Below are 6,926 nucleotides of genomic sequence, written 5' to 3'. Positions count from 1 at the left end.
TGGGTTCCCTGCATGCTGGATGGCTGCTGCCTTCCCGTTCTCCCACCTGGCTCACTGTGGGGATGGGCCTGGGCAGAAGGGGGACAGCCCAGAGGAGACGAGCTATGACAATGACAGCTGGTGGCCCAGGGCCTACCCTAGCCTCCGAGGAGGAGATGGGGAACGTTTCCGAAGGCGGGAACTGAGCTGCAATGAAGACATGGGTAGGGAAGGTTGCAGGCTGTGGGCAGGGTGTCCAGACCTCCACCTTCCCTCCCAGCCACCTGAGGCCTCAGATTTTTGCTCATGGAGGTCCCAGCCGGTGATCCCAACTCTTTCTCTGGGTTCTAGTGCTCACCTGGTCAAATGGAAGCTCCGTTTCCCTGTCTGTAAAGCGGGGAAGACAGTAGCTACCCCTCTGGGTTGGTGCCAGCACTAAGTGTGGTGGACCCAGCCTGGGGTGGGCGTTGGGTAACTTCTCACTGTCTTGGTGGTGATTGGTGATATCTCTGCTATACCCTGCAGGCTTCCTTTTCCAGGTCCTTATCCGAGAGGCCAGCCAATGCCCAGGAAGTGATTGCTAGCAGTTCTCCAATGTGGGCAGAACATGGCTGAGTTGGATTCAGGCAGTTCCTGGCTCTTCCACCTGGCCTGAACCCCACTCCCCACCCCCCCGACCCCAGGCCAGCCGAGCACTGCCGCACCCTTTCCTGAGCTGCTGCCAAGCAGCAGATGCTGGGCTGGCACAAACTCTGATGGGGCCGGCGTAGGGCAGGGCTGGAGCCATGGCCGGCTGGGGAGAGCAGCCTGCCTCCCCACACCCCCCCCCAAAGGCTGCGGTTGTGGTTAGTTCACCGGTTTCTACCTCACTCAGTGTCCAGATGGGGCTCCCCAAGAGTTAGACACAGATGGGCAACCAAGTGTGCCCACCTGCTGCAGATGCCCCTTGGGACCAGGGGGAGCTAAAGGCTGGGAACCCCACGTGCTCAGCACCCCTTCCTTCGCCTCTTCACTTTCCACAGTCATGTTGCTGTGTGATTTTTGGCAGGTTGCCTGCTCTTTCTGACCTCCGTTCGCTGCTCTGCAAAGTGACACTAATATTAGCACCCGGCGTCCTGGCTTGCTGTGAAGATCAAACGCAACAACGTGTGTAAAGTGGTTCACTGAGGGCCTGGCCCATGGTCCTTCCTCGGGCTTGTCCCAGGGAGCTGGTGGACTTACCCTGTGGAGCGCCCCGTCCAGATGGGAGGCAGAGGAGGACATAGGATGATGGAGGCCTCGAAGGCCAAGTGTGGGAGTCGGAGCTTGATCTGAAGGAAGAGAAGTTGGAACTGAGCAGACGGGATTTGCCTGGCAGCCGTGAGAAAGGTAGCTTTCTTTAAACGCCACCAAGGCCAGCCTTCCGTCCAATGTTGCCTACTTAGCTCCTACTCACACGCCTCCAGAACAGGGAGTTCTGCTGGACTGCCCACCAGTGGGCAGCTCAGCCTTCACCGTGTTGGTATTTTTGTAGATATGTTCCCAGGCCCATATGCATCTATCGGTGCAAATAGGAGACACATCTTTCCCTGTGTCCTTAGGAGTACCATCCCGAGGAGAGAAAACCCCTTCAGGCACCAAGTCAGGTGCAAAGCCTCCTGGGAGGGTTTCACCTCAGGTCAGAATGAAACAGAAGGGTCCCAGGTGGGATCGGGTGGCCGGGCAGGCAATGACGTGCGTATCCTGTGTGGCCTTGGACACGGTGCTAACTGTAGAACTGGAGTGAGAAGGATGGTGGCACCCCAGGCCCCAATTTAGTTTCCAGTACTCGCTGCTGAATACCCATCGTGGGCCAGTCCTTCATCTCCTGCGGGAAAGCAGGGTAAAGACAGCCAGAGACAGCATTCCAGTTAGGTGCCTTTATTCTCAATTATTAAGAAACGGAGGCTCAGAGAAGCTAGGTAACTGGTCCAAGCCACCCAGCTTTGGAACCAGGAATTGAACCCAAGTCTCCAGACTCCCAGTCCAGATCTCAGTGCAAGGATGTGGCTGTCCTCGCGCCTTGCCCCTGCCAGCACCTCTGTGGGCCCCCAGGAGTCAGGAAGTTCCCTCATCAGCCCCTATTGCGGCCCTGCCTTTTGGGGCAAAAACCCTGGGTTCCCCAGTTCTTCTGCCCACCCGCCCTTGCTCCCTAGGGAAACTGGGCTCAGGCCATACCAGCGATGGGCCACCTCCTGGAGGGACCATAGGAAAGGAGAGAAAAAGATGCTGGGCATCAGCTGTGGGGAGTTTGTGGGCCAAAAGCCAACATTGGGCGCTTGGGAAACAAACATAAGGGGGCAGGTGGTGCGTCCCTTGCTCTGAAGAATAGCTGGAGTGTTAAATGGGATTAATGAGGGCTTTCCAGGACCGGGCCTGGTGCCAGGTACTTTACTTGAATTATCTCCTTCTTGCGGCCATCCACAGAGAGGGGACTCTGAGGGCCTGTCTTTTATAGAAGAGGGGCTGAGGCTCGGAGGGACGGTGACTTGTGCACAGTCACTCAGCTACCAGATGGGGAAGGACAGGACGCAGCAGCCATGCCCACCCAAGTCCTCAGGCTCCAAGGCCCTCAGGCATGGCCAGCAACTGGCTTGGCTGGTGCTCTGTTCTCACTGGGGGTACAGGTCACCCCCTCCCTGTGGCACTCGGGGCGACCAGTGCAGGGGAAGCAGGTGCTGGTGAGGCCCCATGCGCCCCAGCGGCCACATCAGAGGCTTTCGGCTCTGAGTCTGGTCAGTGAGAACGGAGGCCGAGGGCCTGGAGGCTCCCAGAGGCCCCAGGGGAGAGAGGGGATGTTAGGTGAGAAAACCCGAGACTGGGGGAAGCAGGCAGGCAGGATCAGAAGCGTCTCCACACTTTAAGTATGCCGTGTCATGCACCGTGAAACCACAGCTCTCTGCAGCGCCCAGCTGCTGGGAACCTGAGGGTTTGTCTCTGTGAGTCCTCCGTTTTAACCATTTGAAGGTTAAACCCGACGTACCCTTTTCTTGATGGTTCAGAGTTGTTGGGATGGGCTTTGGTTAGGCCCATGATGTCATAAAGTGTCATCTTCGTGTTCACAACAGCTACAGAGACAAGCCCAGGGCGTGGTAGCAGCAGACGTGTGCGTGCCCCTGGTTGAAGTCAGCACTCATTAGAGGAAGGGAGCTGGTGGCCTTGCACCAGTCATTTTCCTCAGGCTGGCAGGCTCGGTTTCTCATCTGTAAAACTGGGCAGTCATTTTGCCACTTCAAGGGGGTTTTGAGATGATGACACTGGAGACCTGAATGGATAGGGGTTGGGTCAGTATGAGTATTGATAGCGTCGTCCTCACGTGGAAGGTGGCTTGACTGCAGGGACAGAAGGAGCACTCAGGGATGGGAGACAATGACTGAGAGGGGGCTGAGTTGGAGGGACTCTGTCACTGCAGGCTCAGTGGTCCCAGAGCAGAGGTGGGTCCTGGGGTCCTTGCGGGGAACGGTTGTGGTCCCGATAGGCCATCCCATGGTGGGGTTACCTTGCCTCCGGAGGTTCCCTGGAGGTCCATTCCCAACTTCCTAACCTTTCCAAACTTCGGGTTCTTTGCTGTGCGGCGCTCCTAGCCAGCCATGGGCTCCTGCCTTCATCTGGGTGGTCAAAGCCCCGAGGGCTGGCAGAGCTTCCAGGAACAGACCCATGTGTGCCCAGGTGATCCCCACAGACAATGGTCACCCCTTAAAGTGTCAGAGGATCCCCTCCCCCTACTTTCTCTCACTTGCCTCACACAGCAAGCTCCTTCGGGTTCTAGCTCAGGTCCTCTCCAGCTTTGGAGAGTATCAGAACCCCAAGGGCGTTGAAACAGACTGCCTGCTGGGAGTTGTATTTTCGTCCTTGTTGAGTGGGCTGAGGAGGGCAGAGTCAATGGAGACAAGCAGCCCAGGTTTCAGAGAGGGACCTACCCGGGCTCCCATCCTCTCTGTACTGCCCACTGCTGTGTGGCTTTGAGTTGGTGGCCTGGCCTCTCCGAACCCATTCTGTCTCTGTCAAGTGGCGCAATGATGGACGATTAGGGCTGCTTGAAGAGTGAGCTTCTGTGTCAAGTGCCTGCCCGCCCGCCCGCCCGCACATGGCATTCACCCAGTCGGGTGGCAGGGTTTGTGATTCCTGGCGGGGTTATTGTTTGCATTTTTGGCAGCAGCTCTATCTTCTTCGTACTGATTTAGTTCAGGGAGGGGGGAAGGTGGTTTGTGAAGCTCCCCCTGGCTGTGCTCAGGGGATGTGGGGAGGGGACCTGCTGTGACTGCCTTTCAAGGGCAGTGAGAGTGGGCAGCATTCCCATTCTGCAGGGGGACAGGTGGGGCCCCCAGAGGATAGATGAGGGGGCAGAGGCCCAGGCACACCCAGCTTAACTGGGACCATCCTCTTTAGCACTGGCCACTGTGACCCAATGTCCCACTCATATTGCCTTCCTCCTCCTGGCCTGGGGCCTTCCTAGAAAATGTCAGATACTGGCCTTTGGGGGAATTAAGTGGGGCAGGAGCTAGCTCAGGTCACACAGCCAAATGTCCAAGTGGGAGCTGCAACTCTGCCCCTCTCTGCTGTGTTAGGCTGTCATGCCTCCCCCGTGATGTCCCTACACACAGGCGCTTCCCCCATGGACACAATACACCTGCAACAGTGTGCTCCCCCGGAGACACACACACATGCACACACCCTTCATATATATCCTCAGACAGCACAGGCCACACAGGGGCACAGTTCATGAAAACAAGCATGCATCAACCTCACACAAAAATTTCACACAGGCACACATGCTATCCACAAGCATTTCAAACATCTCAGAGACACCCTCAAAGTGGCCACACACAGATGCACATGCCCTCACAAATTCAACTCTCATATATGCAGCACAGAACACAGCATGCACATTGAACATACACGTGCACACAGAATATATATATGTGATGTCCCAAAAAATGTATACACACTTTGAATAATTATTAATTCCAGTTCCAATTGAGCTATCAGCTGTTAAAGTGTGTATACATTTTATTTGGGCACCATAAGGTACATATATATATATATATATATATATATATATATATATGTGTGTGTGTGTGTGTGTGTGTGTGTGTGTGTGTGTGTGTATACACACACACACATTATACACACACACCCTAGAGGCCCGGTGCACGTAATTCATGCACTTGAGGGGGGTCCCCTCAGTCCAGCCTGCACCCTCTTACAGTCCGGGAGCCCTTGGGGGATGTCTGACTGCCGGCTTAGGCCCTCCCTGCAGTCGGACATCCTTAGCGCTGCTGTGGAGGCAGGAGAGACTCCCACCACCGCTGCTGCGCTCTCCAGCCATGAGCCTGGCTTCGGCTTCTGGCTGAGTAGCACTCCCCCTGTGGGAGTGCGCTGATCACCAGGGGGCAGCTCCTGTGTTGAGTGTATGCCCCCTGGTGGTCAGTGCGCATCATAGCAACTGGTCGATCTGCCATTTGGTCGATTTTTATATCCCACCAAACACCATAGTCACAAACACTCCACACACATGACAAACACATCATATCGTATATATACAGCAACAACTTAAAAGTTCAGGCTCCCAAACCCAGCACACACACATCAGACATAGTGCACAGACCCGTGTGCTGTGTGTGTGGACGTGTACATGCACAGACACACATGCACACGTGCGCTTGCCCATGGGAGCTAGGCTGTGATCTTGCATTGCTCGTGACTTTAACTTTCTCAGAAGCAGACCATACACATGAGTCGGGAGACTTTCACTAGGGCTGATTTCCTGGGGTGTGAAAGGGGAGAAGGGGGAAGGGTTGGACAGACCACTGTGCCTCCCAGGGATCCCATGATTAATCCTGATGGGATGCTGTGAGCTCAGAATCCCAGGAGCCTGGAGGCTGGGCAGGAGCCCCAGGGTGCAGAGGGCTGGATCGTGTCTCCTGAGCATTGGGTGCCCAGCTGTGTCCCCATAGCCAGCCCCTGTCTCTACATCTGGAAGCTTGGGAATGGGCATTCAGCCTTCCAGACTGCTGCTCTCTGGCCTCTTCCGGACTGGGTGGCTTCTGCCTGCTTGCCTTCCTTCCCCTCTGTGTGCAGGAGACCTAGGTTTGAGGCCTGAACCAGACCCCAAAACCCAACTTCACCTCTGCCTGCATCAGAGCCCACCAGGCCTGGGGTTGGGCTTGCTTCCTGCTGGAGAGGCTGCCTCTTGGGAAAGCTTCTGGGCAGCCCCTCTCCCTACGAGCTCTCCTATCAGCATGGACACTCCCATTTTACATACTCCTTCCAGGCCTCCCAGGTCCCTAGCCAGCTATTGCCCTGCCCTCTTATCTTCTCCTAGCCAGACCTGTCAAAGTTGTCACCTACTCTTCTGTCTCTATTCCCCTCCACTCTCCTCACTTCTTCTTCCACTTGTCTCCAGCGCCATCATTCAACCAGCTCATCCCTGGCCTGTGTGTCTGGAACAACAATGGATAGACACTCTCCCAACCCCAGCTGCCTTGGTCACTTGGCTGCATTCTTCACAGCTGCTCACTCCCTCCTTCCTGAATTGTCTTCTTCTCTTGGTACCTGTAATACTCTCTCCTGGTTCACTTCCCATCTCTCCAGCATTTCCTCCTGGATCCTTGTGCTCCTCCCGCCCCCCGCTTCCTCCTCTTTCTCCACCTGATCTTTGATGTAGAAGCTCTCCCTCCCCCCTTGGCTTTGGCTTCTTTCTCTCCTCCCCCTCCCCCAGGAGAACTTCCTGCCCCAGGGTCTCCCTTTCCTGTTCATCCATCCAGTCATTCATCTTCCACATGGCGGCCAGATGGACTCTCTCCAAACAGATTCGACTAGGTCACTCCCCTGCTTAAAACGCTTTGATGGCCCTGGGGGTCCAAGCATATGTCACATTTCCCGTTTTCCTGTCTATTTCACTACTCAGGGGGGCCAGACTCCATATC

The sequence above is a fragment of the Eptesicus fuscus genome, chromosome 13, assembly GCF_027574615.1.
Source record: "Eptesicus fuscus isolate TK198812 chromosome 13, DD_ASM_mEF_20220401, whole genome shotgun sequence".
Classification (NCBI taxonomy): domain Eukaryota; kingdom Metazoa; phylum Chordata; class Mammalia; order Chiroptera; family Vespertilionidae; genus Eptesicus; species Eptesicus fuscus.
This window is presented reverse-complemented; position numbering follows the sequence as displayed.